At 39.6% G+C, this 17,956-nt stretch overlaps 1 long non-coding RNA gene across 1 annotated transcript; it reads left to right on the top strand.

Moving 5' to 3' along the window:
• The first annotated feature begins 5,257 nt into the window (after positions 1-5,257).
• On the top strand, positions 5,258-13,474 carry LOC112843196 (uncharacterized). The gene is made up of 3 exons (XR_003215379.1): positions 5,258-7,790; positions 12,676-12,895; positions 13,336-13,474. It is a non-coding gene; the product is annotated as an uncharacterized LOC112843196 (long non-coding RNA).
• The last annotated feature ends 4,482 nt before the right edge of the window (positions 13,475-17,956 follow it).

Here is a 17,956-nt window from a genome sequence, read left to right as displayed (position 1 = left end):
AATTTTCCCAGCATGGACCATTAATGCTTAGTCGCCTGGGACTGGTTCCAGAGGAAAAGGGGAATAAAGGGATGATGCGTACATGTGCGTGATACACATTCTAATGCTGCCATTAGTGCTGTCAGTAAGTAATTTACCATCTGAGTTTTGGAATGGAAAGCTTCTTAGACATTTTCATCAGACTTTGTTTTTTGGCATTCTAGCTCTTAGATATTGCGAAACAGAGAACTGACAACAGCAGCTGACTTATTTGAAATTACTGCCAGCAGGACAACATTTTTGTTTTCTTTTTCTGTGGAGTGGTAGGTCAGCTGATGTTAGCAAGCTTGGTTAACAAGCATTCCTACATACTATGGGTGAATTCCAGAGGCACGGATACGTGCTATGTGTTAACTGACACAGAAATAAACCAAACACTTTGTCAGAAAATTTTAATTTAAAAATGTTCCAAATGTCAACAACACCACAAACATGGTCAAGTGGTCCACAGCTTTATCAAAGAAACTGCTGTACTATAAGCTATAGTATACTATATACTATAAGCCATATCTGTGCTGTCCAGTTGATTACATAGTTGTGAAAATGTAAGCTATTATACTGATTCACTTGCTAATTCTAACTCCTCACATTACTCTTAAGATCTTTAGAGCAGTAGTTCTAGTTTAAACATAGCATATTTCGTGTTAATATGTTTGCTTTCAATCAATATATTCCATCCATCCATCCATCCATCCATCCATCCATCCATCTTCTTCCACTTATCCGGAGTCGGGCAGCAGGGGCAGCAGCCTAAGCAGTGAAGCCAAGATCTCCCAGTAACCTCAGCCAGCTTATCCTAGGGAACACTGGGGCATTCCCAGGCCATCTGAGAGATATATTATCTCCAGCGTGTCATGGGTCTGCCCCGGGGCCTCCTCACCTCACCAGGAGGCATCTTTTTCAGATACCGGAAACCACCTCAACTGGCTCCTTTCGATGTGGAGCAGTAGTGCCTGAGCCTGTCTGGGATGGCTGAGCTCCTCACCCTATTTCACCCTTTGGAGAAAGCTCACTTCCACCACTTGTATCCGGATCTCATTCTTTCGGTCACTACCCAGAGCTTGTGACCACTGGTGAGGGTAAAGACAAATATCGACCAGTAAATCAAGAATTTCGCTTTTATGCTCAGCTCACTCTTCACCACAACAGACTTGTACAGCGACCACATCACTGGAGCTGTAGTCCTAATCTGTCTGTCGATTCCCCGGTCCCCTCTCCTCTCACTCATGAACTAGACCCAGAGAAACTCCTCCACTTGGTGCAGCAACTCATCCCTCACCCAGAGGGGCACTCCAACCCTTTCCAGCTGAAGACTGTGGCATGCAAACCAATCCAGTGTGAGCTGGAGGCCAGTAACTACTGGTGCCATCAGAACCACATCATCTGCGAAAAGGAGAGATGAGATTCTAAGACCACCCTTTTAATTTTAATTTATTCAGTATGACCGGAGGGTAGGCCTTCAGGACATAGCCAGCTTTTCTCAAACCCCTAGTTTGAGAAAAATACATAAATTACTTGATGTTCTTATATTGTATAAACTACTTCACTAAAATATAATGCAGACATCTTTTTCACATCGGATTTCTTCCATCCAGGCGGTTACTTGAGTCGTTGTTGATTAGCACATCTCAGCTCAAACAAAGATGCATCACTGTTATTTTGTTCTTGGAGCAGAAAAGATTTTTGTCATTGTCCCTTTTAAAGATTGTACAGAAAACAATTCAAACATGACCTGGATGCACTACTTTAAAAAACTTGCCTTTTTAAATAAACTCCAGCCTTCTCAGGCCCAATGCTATTTATCATGTATAGAACAACCTGAAAGGGGCCACATTTTGTAAAAGTACAAATATGCATGTTTGGCATCAGTAATGACAAATTATATGCAAAAAGCTTTCCTCAGAGGGTCTCTGTAGACCTTGTGTACGGTTTCCCCGACTTGTGTGTTTGTTAGCAGATTCCTAAGGTAGTCTAGGGGGATTTCAGGCATGACCGGAGGGTATGCTTTCAGGACATAGCTAGTGGAGCCGCCTTTTCTCAAACCCTAGTTGCGCAGATGTCTAGGACACACTGTTCTAAGCCCTGCTACTGTCTCAGGGGAACAGAAAATCTGAGTTGATAAAGGATATACACTGGCCGGTAAGTCTTTGCTCATTTAGTTTTTAAAAATTCAAGCATCCTTATTCTTTTAGATTAATAATTTTTTGCTTAAAAAAAATTTGCCCCGTTGGTGTTCTGAAGAAATCACCAGCTTTTTCAACCTACGAAGTTAATGCGCTTCATGCATGCACATAAGTATCACAACGCCAATCACCTATATGTACTGGATAGATGCTTGCTTCAGATAAATGCTAAAGGTTAATGATGTGAAAAACAGCACTAAGCAACAACCAGATGGAGCTGCTGCGTGTGTGTTAATCTCCTTCTGTCTTTATTTCTTTGCCACACAGAGAACAACACATTATTGCACCTTGTAAGATTTTTCATGAGCGTTCATGGTGTTGTGTAAAGAAATGGATCATTAGTTATTGTTTGGGTTTATATCATTACCTCTCAGCACTGTTAGCATAAATTATGCATTTTTGGGAAATGCAGATGCAACATATAAACAGTTTATACTTTTTGTCAATATTCATTTATTGTGTCTGGTTTGAAAGAGAAAAGGAAGGGTCACAGTGTTCTCTAATGTATTCAGCTCAATGAAAAGAAGTAGTAATTATGTCAAGAGGAAATTAAACGTTTTAGATTTTAAAACTTTTACACGGGTACAAGGGTAACCTGACAAAACTTTGTAGTTTCTTCCTTTCGTGCTTTTTTCAGGAAGAGTTTAGGTTAATTAAAACAGAATAATGGCTTGCAGAGAGTCAATAGAAAATAGAAGACAGACAGAACAGAGCAACTTCAAAGCAATGCAACACAACAGATTGATAATTTAACAAACAGAAGAACAAAAAGGTGCAAAGTTACAAACAAGTGTTGTGACAGGCTGGGAAATTGAAAACAGGTGGAGTGGGTGGATGGGTGTGTGAGTCAGGTGACTTCAAACTTGAAGAAACATGCAGCTCTGGTGAAATGTGATAAAAGGTTTTCTAATACAGTGGAACCCCAACTTACGAATACCCCATTTAATGAAAAATTCAAGTTACGAAGGCACTTAACGGCAATATTTCTGCCCGTGTTACGGCAAAATGCCCGCGTAACGAAATCCGCTGGCTCTGATTGGCTGAGCCCAGAATGCCTACAATGCCTTCCAAATCATGTGACAACTCCTTGGCTTTCGTACTTGTGCTTCGCTGTTCCACTTGAACGAAGTATTGTTGTTGCCATTAGCAATTAGCCTATAGCCTATCGTTCACTCAAAAGGCGCGATGGGTGCTTCGATTTATGAAAATTTTCGACTTACGAAAGACCCTCGGGAACAAATTAATTTCTTAAGTCGGGGTTCCACTGTATATCACATGAACCACTGAATAACTTAACTGACCTATTCTTAAATATCTGTGTAACATATTAAACCATATAATTTTTGAAAAGTTGTAATGCCATGTAACAATTTACATTTAATAAATCAATATTTTATTCAAAATTGAACTGAGGAAGTCTATCAAATGTTAAAAGTGCGACAGCAACACGTATTACCAAAGTTGGGACCAGGGCAACAAAAAAGCTGGAAAAGTGGAACTGAAAGGAAACAGCTGGAGGAACACTTTGCAACTAATTAGGCTAATTGGCAACAGGTCAGTAACATGATGGTGTAAATGGTTTAAACAGAGCATCTTATAGAAGCAGAATTTCTCAGAAGTAAAGGTGGACAGAGGTTCACCAATCTTTACATAACTGAGGCTACAGGTAATGGAACAATTTCAAAACACGTTTGTCAAAGTAAAATTACGAAGACTTTCAAAAGATTCAGGAATTTTTTGATGATATTGAAGCCTGGTTCAAAAAGCCTGAATCGCTGATGGAGTATGGTATGAGTCTTTATGAAAGTGGCAACTTTTCCACATGGTAAGACATCATCAATGTTCTGATGCATGTAGGTTTAGTAGCATATGTTCCCATCCAAATGACGTCTTTTCAGGGATGGTCTTGCATATTTACACATGCTAAGCTGTATACAGCATCTCCTATAACAGCATGGCTCTATAGTAGAACAGTCTGAGTGCCAAACATGACTGCAGACCAGCCCTGCTCCACCCCAGTTGTACTGCTGCCATCAAATTCCAAATGAGCTAATATTTTTTTAAGTAATCGTACATTTTCTCAGCTTAAACATTTGGTTTGTTTTCTGTGTTTTATTGTGAATAAAATATGAGATTGAGATCTGCAAATGATTATTCTGTTAATCACATTTTACAGTGTCACAACTTTTTTAAAATTGGGTTTAGATAAAATTGTCATCAATGTAGGACCCAAACGCAGGACTCGTACACAGAATGAAACTTCGAGTCTTCTTGCTGGGAAGACTTGTCCATAAAAATAAACTTCACAAAAAACAAACCAAAATCTCGAGCATGAAAACCAGAAACTAAAAACACAACCTAGGAAAACAAACCAGGGACTGAGAACTAGAATTTCATAAGGACCACGCAGGGATAAACACAGCACAGTGAGGATACGACGCAACAAAGGGCAAAGAGAAACACGGGGCTTAAATGCACAGGCAAGACAACGAGAGGATGGAGAACAGGTGGGAACACAGCTGGGACAAATCAGACTAACGAGATATAGGAAGCAAAGCAGAATACATTGACAAAGACTCAGCCTGTCAAAATAAAACAGGAATCATAACACAGAGACATGGACTTGACACAGAGACATAGAAACATGACAGACTCTGAAACAGCGGGAATATGAAGCACAGAGACAAAAGTGAAAAGATGTGGGACACTGGGAAGACATAAAGACGGAAAACTAAGACTAAACATACAACACACGGAGAACAGAATTAGACTTCACCAGGAACACAGAGGAGGCACAGAAACAGAACAGAAACCCTATAACCAGAAACTATATATATATAAGACAAACAGAAAACCACAATTCAAAGAGTCTAGCCTAAACCAAAAACACAAACAATGGGCCACCAGACCCAGTGCCGTGACAAAAATATAGACACATTTATTACAGAAATTCTTTATTGCGGAAAAAAAATGACATATACTTATCCATTTGTGAAGTTAATCTTTCATATCCCTGTCCAGATAAAGAACTCGGAAACTTTATTTGAAACAAAGCAAACAGCCTGAAAATCAGTGGTAAATTGAGTTTCCTGCTATGGCAGATAAATGAATAGGGAAGATTTATGTATTTAAATCTAATCCACTTGGTCCCATAACTCTACACTGTAACAGTACTACATTATTTGAATTACTTTATTTAAACCCATTTATGCAAGTGCCAACCAGAGTTCAGTTTGTCCATGCTGTTTGTGTGCTGGACTGAGAAGGATAATGAGCAAGCTCTCTAGGTCACTGTACACCTAACATTTGGATTCTTCATGAAGTGGCATGTGTACAACTCGCCAGCTTTCACTGGAAGGAGATCAATTATAGATTTTGGCTTTACTGGACACAAGCCCAACAAATCCTGATAATCTACTGTGAAAACGGCAATGACTCAACAGTGAAACAGTCAACAAGAGTTTAAAATGAACTGTATAGTGTAAACAGTGGTAATGTGTTTGAACCGAGCACACATCTAACACGCTGCTTCAAATTAATTCTTCCTGCTCATTTTAATCTTTTGGAAATATATGAAAACACCAGAATGAAAGCGAACGTGCCACTGGTGTCCATGTAATCTCCACACTGGTGAAAGCAAACAAAATAGATATAACCAGAAAAGACTTACCTGGCAGATGGGCCTGAGAAAATAGCATTTCAGTTAATATGATTTGTGGATGGAACTTATTTCCGGGACCATTTACACACTTGAAAGTGTGCCATAAAATATTCATAATGCTTGTAGCAGAGAAAGAAAATCTGTCTCTTCAATTACAGAGACAATTTTTATGCATGAGATTTGCAAACAAGTTTACCACATATACCTGCTACAGTTGGATACAATGATTTAGTCCCATTCATCATCCCAACCATCTGGATGACATGGGGGTGGAGGACGTAGCACCGGGGACGGGAGCCGCCGAGAGGAAGGGTTTGAGGTTATACACACTTCTATGCTCTATTTACTGAGTGACATTTACACAATGTTTTACAAAAGGGTGAGCTGAGGTTAGCTACTGAGATGCATCATGCTGTTCTTCAGATGTCATACAGAGCTTCGTTATGCGGTGCTCACTGTTTGAGGATCAACTCAAACATGAATCAATATGTAGAATTAGCCTTTTCCTTCAAATGAAACTTTGGAAAATTTTTAATGTGCCAAATATGCTTTTTGGTAAATGTCCCAGTGATCAGATGGGCACAAAATGACCATTATATGAGCATAATCCTGCAATGAGATGTGACACATTTCACATGGCATGGGAAAAACAGGCTAAAGACACAGACCTAGAGAGGATCTCCATCCATTATCCATCCAGGTCAGGGATGTGGGGCCTATCCTAATGTCACTGGGTAAGAAACATAAACTGTATATAGCTTAGTTTGCACGTTTCCTCTCCTTTCCTCATCCCTCTCCTCGTGTCTTAGTCCATCTTCAAAGGAGGAGGAGACAAAAAGGAGAGAGAGCAGTCAAGGCAACTAATATTTAACAAAATGAGACAGCCTTGCTTTGAAAACTAGTTTTAAAGCGGCGTCAAAAGAATATGAAGTTTGGCACAGATGCTTCATAAACTGTTTTGTCATAGCCAGAAAATGCTCTGTTTAATCATCTCAGATATAACAGTTTTTAGCATCCTCACAGTGACACTTTTTACCCTATATTTAAGGCTGGTTTTATTAAATTCACAGAATTCGCAGTCTGACAGCAAATCTTACAGTTTTGATCATCTTATATAACAGATTCAAGTTATGGATACAAAGTTTAAGGGGATATAAGGCAATATACAAACTCCCATCACAGTTTGTATATTGCTGATGTGTGCTATGACTCTTTTACACAATGAAGGTAACAAACTTTTCCACAAAGGAAACGTCTGTGCATCCTTGATTATAGCTCCTCTGCCAAGCCTTTTCTCTCTTTTTCTGATGCATTTTAGGAAGTCAGACACCTATCAGCAGAGCGTATTGAGACTGATTTCCAGGACATAGACAGGAAGACAGAGAACAGAGGAAAAAAGAAGGCACACATTCAAGAAATTCCTATCGAGACAACCATTCACACACTCACATTCACATCTACAGCCGATTTAGAATCAGCAATTAACTGAACAGGCACAGCCTTTGAGGGGAAGCTGGAGAGAACCCACAGAGTAAAGAACACGCTGCACACAGGAAGCCCCAAAACCAGGACATTCTTGCTGTGAGGCAACAGTGAGCACCGTTATGATGTTAGTACCTTTGTGCATGGTTCATTTTAGTCAACAGAACATATTCATGTTACATTTATTAAGGTTCTATCTTATATTTGATATTTTCTATAATATAATCACAGGTTATTATACATCTTTTATGTCTTTTAAGCATTTTGACACAACTCCTGCCATCTTTGTGCACAGTTGCCATGGTTCCTACTGTTATTTTTATCTTTTGCAAGGTTAGTGGAAAACTGTCTTTTCTCTGCAGTGTTACCACAGACTATCACCAGTAAGAGTCTGTGAAATCCAGTTAAATCATCAGTAAATCCAGGTAAGTCACTTCTAAACTCTGACTAAATTCTCTGGTATTACCTACCCGATCTTACCACTGAATTGCAGTAACTCATTCAAGAGAGGCTTCTATTACTTGTTCGCTGAAGTATTTTCTGTCTGGTTTCAGCTTTAGTAGAGATGCTAAATCTTTAGATAACATTAATAAAGTGATGTTTCTTCAGCCAGCAGTCAAAGGATGATTTAGACCGCCGCCGTTAATGGAGCTTATTTGCTTCTCCTGACAGCAAAACAAAAGCTGTCCATCTGAAAGTCACATCTGCTTTTGTGTAATTTGTCTCCTTTGTTTCCACCTCATCTCTGGGAAATGTGTAGATAACTCCAATTATTTTATTTTTCTTCCAATAACCTACAATGTCATACATTACTGACAAACATATTGTTAATTAATGCTGCTGGCACTTCTTGTTATCGCTGATACAACGGCGGTGAAACAAAATATAGGCCCGTTAAGGAAAGGCAGACGAATGTTATTGATCAGGAGCTGCAGTATGTAATTCTACTGATGCTGCAGGTCACTAAATTAGATTTTGCATTATTGCAGTGATAGCTAGATTCAGGAGTAATCTTAACTTATCTTATATATTGACATTAATTCTCACCTTGAGTTATTTAATTGGGTTGCAATTTATTTTTTTGTTTTGTTTTGTTTTTTTGGACACGAGCCTACTAAAAAGGGAAGCACTTGGTTAGAAACATTTAGAGTTTGCTGTTGGGCGGATTTGACAAGAAGCCGTAATTGCTACTATGCTATAGAAGACACAACATTAGTGATGATTACTGATTACTGATGATTCTGGGGTCAGTGTGTGCCTCCTAAAACACCTGGGGGAACAACTGTCTGTTATGCTTGCTAGCTCTGCTGTGTTCACCGGCTAGCTGGCACAGCAGTTTGGTGAAGGGCATAGAAATTGTAAGTTGACTGCATCCATAGCATTTTATTGTTTTATCAGCCACTCAACTTGATTAACAAAAAGTTATATTCACTCCTTCAAATGTACATTTATACAAAAGCCTGTATTTTGTATGTTTGTACATCACATTTTCTTGTGCCAAGTCTGTGATTCAGTTTCTTGCTTAAACACACTTTGAAATGTGGAGTGGAGGAGCCTGGGAGCGAACCCCTTTCACCTTCCAATTAGTGGACTCCACACTCTACCTCCGGATCTGTCGCCCACATGGTGTGAGATTTAATTTAATTTAATTTTTTCCCACCAAACAGTTCAATCCATCAGCCGAGACGCAAAAACAAAATGGACCTTAAAGTGCACATCAAAATCAGATGATTGTTTCCTATAGATTCATTATACATACAGTCATTTAATCCTTTATCAATATAAAAAGAGGCTAACTGGTGCAGCTAAGACACTTAACACCAAACAGTTGCTTCTTCTGTCATTAGACAAAATGTATTAAAGTTCTGCTCAGATCATCGCAGATTTTTGAATAGTCGTCAAAAATCAGTCTGCCAACCAACCGATTCGAGCTGTCAAACTGCTGCATCGCTTCTAACAGTCAGAAACTCCATCATGACAGATTTTACATTTCTGTTCCAGAGCTTTTTTCAGTCTGCAAGGCAGCAATTACATTTTAGAGCTGAAAGTTTTATTCTCCTGGGTACATTCAGTAAACACAACTTTATCTAAGCTTTTCTTTAGTAAGTTTGTGATTAACTGTCAGCTGAATGAAGCATTGCTTAAGTGCTGATAGGTTGAGTTTGCACAGATAAGGTTGAAAAGCCTTCACAGACTTTAATTTATAGAAATGTGTGTCTGTTGATAACGCTATTTGACAGGGGAGATTTAGTTAGTTTTTCTTTTTTTTTAATTGATGATTGAGGTTTACCCCTTTTTTGCTTGTGACCTTCACGCGTTAGTATTGACATGCTTACTTAACAGAGCTATCGACAGCATACAGGGGTGATTTCAGTGCCAAATCTCTCATCACATATGACATCATACTCTGAATAGCACAGGAGTCCTTGAGCTGAAAGATGAAAAATCGGAGGTGTTGAAAAAATAATCAATGGAGGTGGAGAGGTGTTGATGCAACGCGGGGCACGCAGTGACTGGTTATATGGAAACTTAGCGCAGCTCCCATGCAGGTAAAGTTCAGGGGAACACAGACATTGTGGCGGTGCATCACAGGAGGCCAAGTCAATAAGATATCTCCAGTTGATTGTGAAAACTCACAAAGGTGGGAGATTACATAATTATTGCACATGAGCTAAAGGAGAGAACTTAAATGTAAAATAAATAGAAAATACTATTTAAATGTGTAAAGAAGTGAAGGTATTCTTTTTATTATTCTCCCATTTGCGTACGTATTTGCCTACACAGAAGAATGCTGAGCCCTTAATACAACACCACACTCATTCTCTACCTACTAGCTGTCTGCTGTGTATAGAGTTATGTGAAGCCTGCATGCCTGCTGTATTGGGAAATGAATGTAAATGACAGGACTGAATCTTTTACATCTTCTTTCAGATGCTTCCTTTGGGGCCGCCACAGAGGATTATCTCCCCCCATGCCTCTTGTGTCAGACCAACTCTCTGCATGTCCTCCTTCACTATAGCCATAAAACTTCTCTTTAGTCTTCCTCTTTTTCTCTGCTGCCTCAGAGGTCCAATTGTTCAATTTATTCATTATCCCACCTCAGGTGTCTCAGCCTTATTTCTCTAACTTTGTCTCCAAACTGCTCAATCAGAATAAAATATATAGTCAGATTAGTGAAGTTTTATTCAGAGGGCCCGGTGGCGCCAGTGTCCGGCAGCCTCGCCTCTGTCAGTGCGCCCCAGGGTGGCTGTGGCTACAACGTAGCTTGCCATCACCAGTGTGTGAATGTGTGTGTGAATGGGTGAATGACTGGATATGTAAAACGCTTTGGGGTCCTTAGTGACTACAAAAGCGCTATATAAATACAGGCCATTTACAGGCCATTTACTGTACAGTTGTTAATGATTTTCTTCAGCCAGTCATTACTACATATGTTGAAATAACTAGACGTTGGTAAAATTATTCAGTACAAGAAATAAATACTTCATAAAATCATATTCGGTATGGCAGACACGAAAATATCAAGACTGGAATTGATAGAAATATTAATAGAAATATGAGCCCACCATGAAGAAGCTGTAGAAATGACAGTTAATGTAATAATGGAGTGATGTGATTGCATTTTCTATCCATCCAGAGAAGCATTTTATTGCAGTTTGACTATTATTACACTATCATACAGGTTTCACTTAATTGTTTGTTACAGAGAGAGTCAGAGTGACAGCTAATGTGATACTTATTAAGCCTGATAGAAAGCAGACCGACTCGGAGAAGAGACAAAATTGCATCTGGCAGGCACAAATTTTAAACTTTCCCTGCCCAGACAACTTTGTCTCAGGAATAAACAAACCCCACGCTGAGTTAGTGTGTCCCTTAGGAGCTATTAATAATAAGGTTATTAACATAGCATTCAAGGAATACAGGAACACCATGAATGTAGGGATGAGGCAGATGATAGATAAGGCTTGGTTTCAAAAAGCACGTTGGACATGAAAACCTTTATTCATGACCTCCAATAAAATCTGCTTGACTCTATAAAAAGACAAAACAGACTGCTGCGGGCCGTGCTCAGGCATCCTAGATGATGGATAGACGCACTGTGGGTCTGCTAGTGTGCAAAAGCTGCATTAAAGTAACTGTTAAAAAAAAAAAAATCAGACAGCCTAAACGGGGTTACTGCCCTGCAAAATAAAACTTTAGAAGTAGTTTCTGGAATAAAGCACTAACAGTGAAAGTCAAAGATGAAAGCAGATCAAGATAATTAGGATGAACGCGCCTACCGGGTAGCACAGCCAAAGAAACAATGATAGTCAACAAATCTTCCCTGCTTTTTCTGTATTCATCAAAACTTTGCTGTTAACAAAGTGCTTATTGCGTATCCTAGCTGGCACAAAATCAGAACACTTATTCCACTCAAGTGAGGAAACTGAATCTGCATATACTAGCAGGTGTGTGTGTGTGTGTGTGTGTGTGTGTGGAGACTCCTGGCATATCATTAGCCTTAGTGCTAATGATATGGAGTTAAACTGAATTATTGATATTTGTGTAGGGAATGGAAGTTTTAAACTTGTGTGGATGCCAATGTCATTTTCAATTCTGCTTATTGGTAGGATTTATTTCGGGTTCGCTTATTTATCCGAGGTAATTTTTCTGTGTGGAAAAATCAGAAACCTGCTCAACTTTATGCATTAGTCGAGGGCTGTGTTGGGGAGTGGGAAACTACACGTAATTAAACAAATAGAATATGTATATGAAAAAGCCAGGTGTAGGTTTTGGTCTCAGTTAACACTTTTCTAAGATACTTTCTGTATTATCAGGTTAATTAAAACAAGTTTGTTTTGTAAATTATGGTCTCTGTGATATCATGACTGACACGCTGGTCCACAGTGTCTCCAAACTCTCCAAACTGTGAAAAAGACATGCATGCAGAAGTTGCATTAAGTTGCTGTAACAAAAGAGGGAGATGTTTTATTTCAAGCCAACACTCCAATTACCTACTAAGCCAGTATTTAAACAAACATTGTTAACACAGTTACATGTATACGTCTCTGGCGATGCACTTTATACGTTTTTTTGTTCATTAGTGACTTCTTGGATTTAAATATATAATCTCCCTCTGCTGGTAATGCAACTTCTGCATCCTTGTACATTTCATGTTTTGGAGAGGCAAAGCGTGAAATGGACACAATGTACCGGCGTGTCTATTGCACATATTACATGGGACTCTGTGAGAGTTGGAAAGAAAAACTATATTGGGCATGCTCATTGGGTAAGACTGTCATGGTTTGCTGTGCTCACCTTTTCCTCCAGGGCGCTGTCTGGGTGTTTGGGCCATCCTGTACTCCACGCCCATGCAAAACTCACCTGCTGCTCATCTCTGCTAATTGCTTCAGGCAGTACTTAAGGCCTTGGTGGAGTGTTGGTCCTCAGTGGATCGTTGTACTTACTTCCACCTTGGACCTGCGCCTGGCTTCCCTGGACCCTACCTGGATGAGCAAGAGTGTGAGTGAGGCACGGCGTGGATTTTGCAGTGAGTGTGTTTTGTATCACGGGCTAAGTGAAGAGGAGTGTGAGTGTGTTTCCCCTCCAGCCTTGGACCTTCCCTTGGAATCCCTGGAGCCCACTTCCCACATTTGCTGTATATATGTACATACCTCAGCTGCTGCTGTAAATAAAGCCTTTTCTGCATGCACAGCTCTGAATACCACATTTGAATTTTATTATTTTTATTATTATTAGTATCCCATTTTGTTTAGTTAACATATTTTTGTGCTACTACTTCCCTACTTTAAATCTTCCTTGACAGGCTCCGCCCTTTTTATGCCATGATTAAGCCCACTGTGATGCCTCCAGTTACACCCCCACATACTGTATCTGATGCTTTGCTCAATTCTTTCCAAGAGTAACAACATCATCATGGATAAACTGTATAAATGTATTAACTATTGCTTTTTATTACTGTTTCTTTAGAGCATTGCCTGTTCCCCAGTTGCTTGAAGTACATGGACTTGTCCCTCATTGTGAATCTCTCTTTTGGTTTGAACGTGTGTGAGTGGGCAGGTCTTACTTTGTCAGAGGTTTTCCTGGATGCATGTACTCTCAGCAGTTCCTGTTTGATCCGTAACTGGTACACCTGCACCAGATCACATCCCTCGTGAATATTTAAGGACTGGCTCAGTCATCCAATCTTTGCCAGATTCTACAGCTCAACACTGGTATCAGATTCAGCCTTTTTTTTCCTTCCTAGTTTGTGCCTGAGCTTCTCTCCCCGTCTCACATTTTCTCACATTGTCATGAACCAGCCAGTCAGACTGAGAATTCACTCTGAAATAAATCTCTCTGGAAAACCTCTGTCTGGGATTCATCGTTCCCCTTGCACACATCATCCTAATAAATAAACCTATGAATTGAGCTCCCACTGTTTGTGTCTGCAATTTTGACTCTGCTAATTGCACTTTATTCATGTTATTTGAGTCATTGATTGTTTTACTGAGCAGTCTTGCTTGATGCACTTTCCTGACCTGGAAAACACTAAAGCTGACCAGCCTGCACGTGATGAATAGTACGTTTTTTGTTTGTTTGTTTTGCTGTCTAGACCCTCGGAGCGGGCACGCTGGGTTTTGCGTAACTATTTAAATCCTTTAAATTCTACTAAATCCCTGTAGAACTGCAACCACATAAGCTAGCGCAATAATTGTTTTTGCATATGAAACCAGAGGAGTTGTACTTACATTTTATGCCACCAGCTTGTCTTGATCAGCTGTTCATAACACTTCCTACGTTGGAATAGAGGTCAGCACGAACGATCGAATGTCCGCCTGCCCGAAACCGGAAGTGACGTCATTTTCGCGGAAAATACTGGTGTTTTTAAAAGTCATATTTGACTTTATGCTTTTCTGCATAGTTTCTGGGATGCTTAGAACTCAAATTTCACACTGCTGGAAATAGTTTATTTTGATGCACATGCTGTTTTTTTTTTTTTTGCAAATTTCCATTATAATATTTATTTTTGGTTTTCCTGCAGTATATAAAAATTGGTGTATCTCAAAAATAAAACTATGAAGACACTCAAAATAAATTTCCTGTGGTGGGAAACTATTTTGTGCAACTTTTTTGTATTTCCAGTTTTGAGGGACAAACTTCTTAAATGTCTCTAACTAGAAATATATGTAAAAAGAAACAAAAACGATTTTCAATTTTATTTTGTAGTTTATTGCACTTTTTTGCAATTTATGTAGTTACTATGGACTTAATGCATACATATTATTAAAATTTGGGATATAACGGTTGTATTGATGTATAGCAATCTGAATTGCTCCCAATAATGGCAGTACAGCATGTAAAAATATACAGATAAGCTCTGGCGTTCTTGGCTCTATGGTAGGTCTTAAAGGGTTAAAGTGATAATTTGTAAAACTATCACTTTCAATTACCAAGAGGTACCTGCAGTAACTGTCTGTTATTATTTGGGCAATGGGCGATCGTGGCTCAAGAGTTGGTAGTTTGTCTTGTAATCGGAAGGTTGCTGGTTCGAGCCCCGGCTCTGACAGTCTCGGCCATTGTGTCCTTGGGCAAGACACTCCACCTGTTGCCTACTGGTGGTGGTCAGAGGGTCCAGTGGCGCCAGTGTCCGGCAGCCTCACCTCTGTCAGTGCACCCCAGGGTGGCTGTGATTACAATGTAGCTTGCAGTCACCAGTGTGTGGATGACTGAATGTGTGAAGTGCTTTTGGGTCCTTAGGGACCAAATAAAGCGCTACACAAATACAGGCCATTTACCATTTGAAATAGAATAATATTTTACCCTTGTTAATACATAATCAGTCCTGAAGCAGGGGTGCTTTTGAGGAAGTTTCATAGAAGTTACCTTTGAGAAGCCACGGACCATTTAATTTCATCAGGAACCAGTTCTCAACTGGATCTGATTCTTGAGTCATATCTCTTCATCTAAAGATGGCAGTATCAGCCCATGGTGTGCAGATTAAAACATTTATCATCAAGTAAATATTTCACAGTAAGAAACTCTGGATTTTAACCAATGCCTGCAAAACTCACCTTTATCTTTGGTAAATAGCAAATGATAACATTCTAACATGGACCCAGGTGGGAATAAATGATGCATCGATCAGTTCTGGTATGATTTATGTTCAAGCTGACTTCTTAGAAACCAGCCAAAATTAAAGCACTTATTATACAGACTAATAAGTAACTCGGAGAGCTGCTGCATGTTTTGCATTCTGGAGTCGGCATTCTAAAACTTCTTGTGTACATTTATGTTCTACTGTGGCACTAAGAGCTCACAAAGAAATGAGTAATTATGGATGTGATTGTTATGTTTATCACTCTGCACCTGCAGATAAGTCACTTAATTCTAACAAACACTTCATGAGAGAACGAAGAGGCATCTGTACAAACATTCTGGGATGCTACTCTTTTAAATCAACTTAAACCACAAAGGATGTAAGCAAAACAGAATAGGTCTCTGCCCTAATGTGCTGACCATGGTTATCCAATGATTTACATAAATACACGCTAAACAGAAATATTCCCCGAACAGTTCGTAGACAGCAGATATATTTGTTACTAGTAATTTACTCTAAAATCCCAGAATGGTTTTCTCAAAAATCAAATCAAATGTGTTTGGTTATTTGCCTTTGGAAAGAAAACTCACCAGAGTCGGGCGATCGTGGCTCAAGAGTTGGGAGTTCGCCTTGTAATCGGAAGGTTGCCAGTTCGAGCCCTGGCTCGGACAGTCTCGGTCGTTGTGTCCTTGGGCAAGACACTTCACCTACCGCCTACTGGTGTTGGGCTGATGGTGCGATATGGCAGCCTTGCTTCTGTCAGCCTGCCCCAGGGCAGCTGTGGCTACAACTGTAGCTTGTGAATGGGTGGATGACTGGATGTGTAAAGCACTTTGGGGTCCCTAGGCGGGACTAGTAAAGTGCTATACAAATACAGGCCATTACCAGAGTCCACTGACTACACTGGAAAGAGGCTCTTCGGGCCACATTTGATTTGACTGACACTCTCACCATTTCAAATTAAATTTCAGCTGAATAGATTTGAAGTGAAAATGCTTAAAAACACAGTCCTTTCCACGTGCTATACATTAAGGTCTCTGCTTCTGAAATAGAAGAAAAGCAAAGGTGCAGATTGCACAGTTGTTCAGTTTTGTGCATCTTGCAAAGATAATCCTGTATAATATAGAATTAGAGATTGGAGACTCGTACAAACATACATACTGCACCTGACTGTTTTCCCCAACAGACTGGCTGAGCAGCAAAGATCACGTCTGAAAAGTCTAGAGATTACAAATACAGTTACAGCTATCGCGTGCACACAAAGGGACCGAGAGTAAGCCTGATGAGTGAGAGAGACGGAAGCTGATTTTTTTTTTTCATGAGTCATCCAACCATAACACCTCCGGTTAAGAAATCACCAGACTGTGTAACTCTTTATCACTAAAGGAGTATTTTGTAGCACTCAGTGGTTAAATAAGTAAGCAAGTAAGACAATTCTGCTTTCCTCTAGATTCACTTTAAAAAAAAAAAAAAAAGTATTATTTTTGTTGTGGTATTAATATCTTAAAATATTTTATATTATTTGAAGTACCTTGCTTTGCCATTATTTATGCTGTTTCTTTATATCTTCTCTATTGCAAGAATCCATATTTTCCCATGTGGCAAATCATACCTGGGCTATATTTAGAAAGGTGGACGTAGAAGCAGGCTGTATTTCCTCGTGTAGCTTTCTTCTTGTGGGCTGCACGGTTACTTTTTCTTTTTTTCATCAACATTCCAACTTCAGCAATAGTGAGGGGAAAAACATTTCTTTGTTTTCCAGATACATCAAAACATCAGGTTTATTTACCAAGTCTTTATGCAAATCAGATGACCTGCAGACTGGGCTCATGTTCAGTTTCAGTGAATAAATGCTAAGTGGCAGCAGACTTTGTAAACACATTGACGCTCTGATTTGTTTTCAATGTAGCTGTCACAGAAAGAAACAACAGTGTAAAAAAAAAAAAACACAAAAAGACTACTGTCAGGTTTGTTAAAGGTGCTTTTTTCTTCAACTTGTTTTACTGAATAGCAACCTGATAGCTCTTACAGATCTCATGCATAAACCTGTGATGTGAGGATGTGAGAAAAAAATGCAGTGTCCTTAATTTACTCTCTTAAAAAATGCTGCTGTCTATCTGATAACTTTTCAGCTCAGATCCTGTAAAAGAGTATATCTGAGTATCCTGTGTATCGTGAAAACACAAAGCCCCATTCGAAACAAACTTTCCGACGTTCAGCACGCAGCGGTCATCTTCCTCTTGAGCCTTCAGGAGGTGCATATCGCTGTCTTATCAAGCAGCGCTTGGCCCTTGTGGAGATTATATTTACTCTGTGCTGCCGTAAGCACCTTTCCTGACAGATTATATGAATTAAGGCCTTATTATGGGCTCTGGCCAGGAGCTGCATGTACCGGTGATTTGTAATAAGGGCAGTGCTGAGGTGAGTCAGCAGCAACTGGCCTGATTACAGCAGCTGGACCTCAGGAGGAAAACCCTTGGCTCATCTGCGGTAAACAAACACCGCATGAGG

Source organism: Oreochromis niloticus, linkage group LG19, assembly GCF_001858045.2.
Source record: "Oreochromis niloticus isolate F11D_XX linkage group LG19, O_niloticus_UMD_NMBU, whole genome shotgun sequence".
In the NCBI taxonomy this organism is placed as follows: domain Eukaryota; kingdom Metazoa; phylum Chordata; class Actinopteri; order Cichliformes; family Cichlidae; genus Oreochromis; species Oreochromis niloticus.
This window is presented reverse-complemented; position numbering and strand designations above follow the sequence as displayed.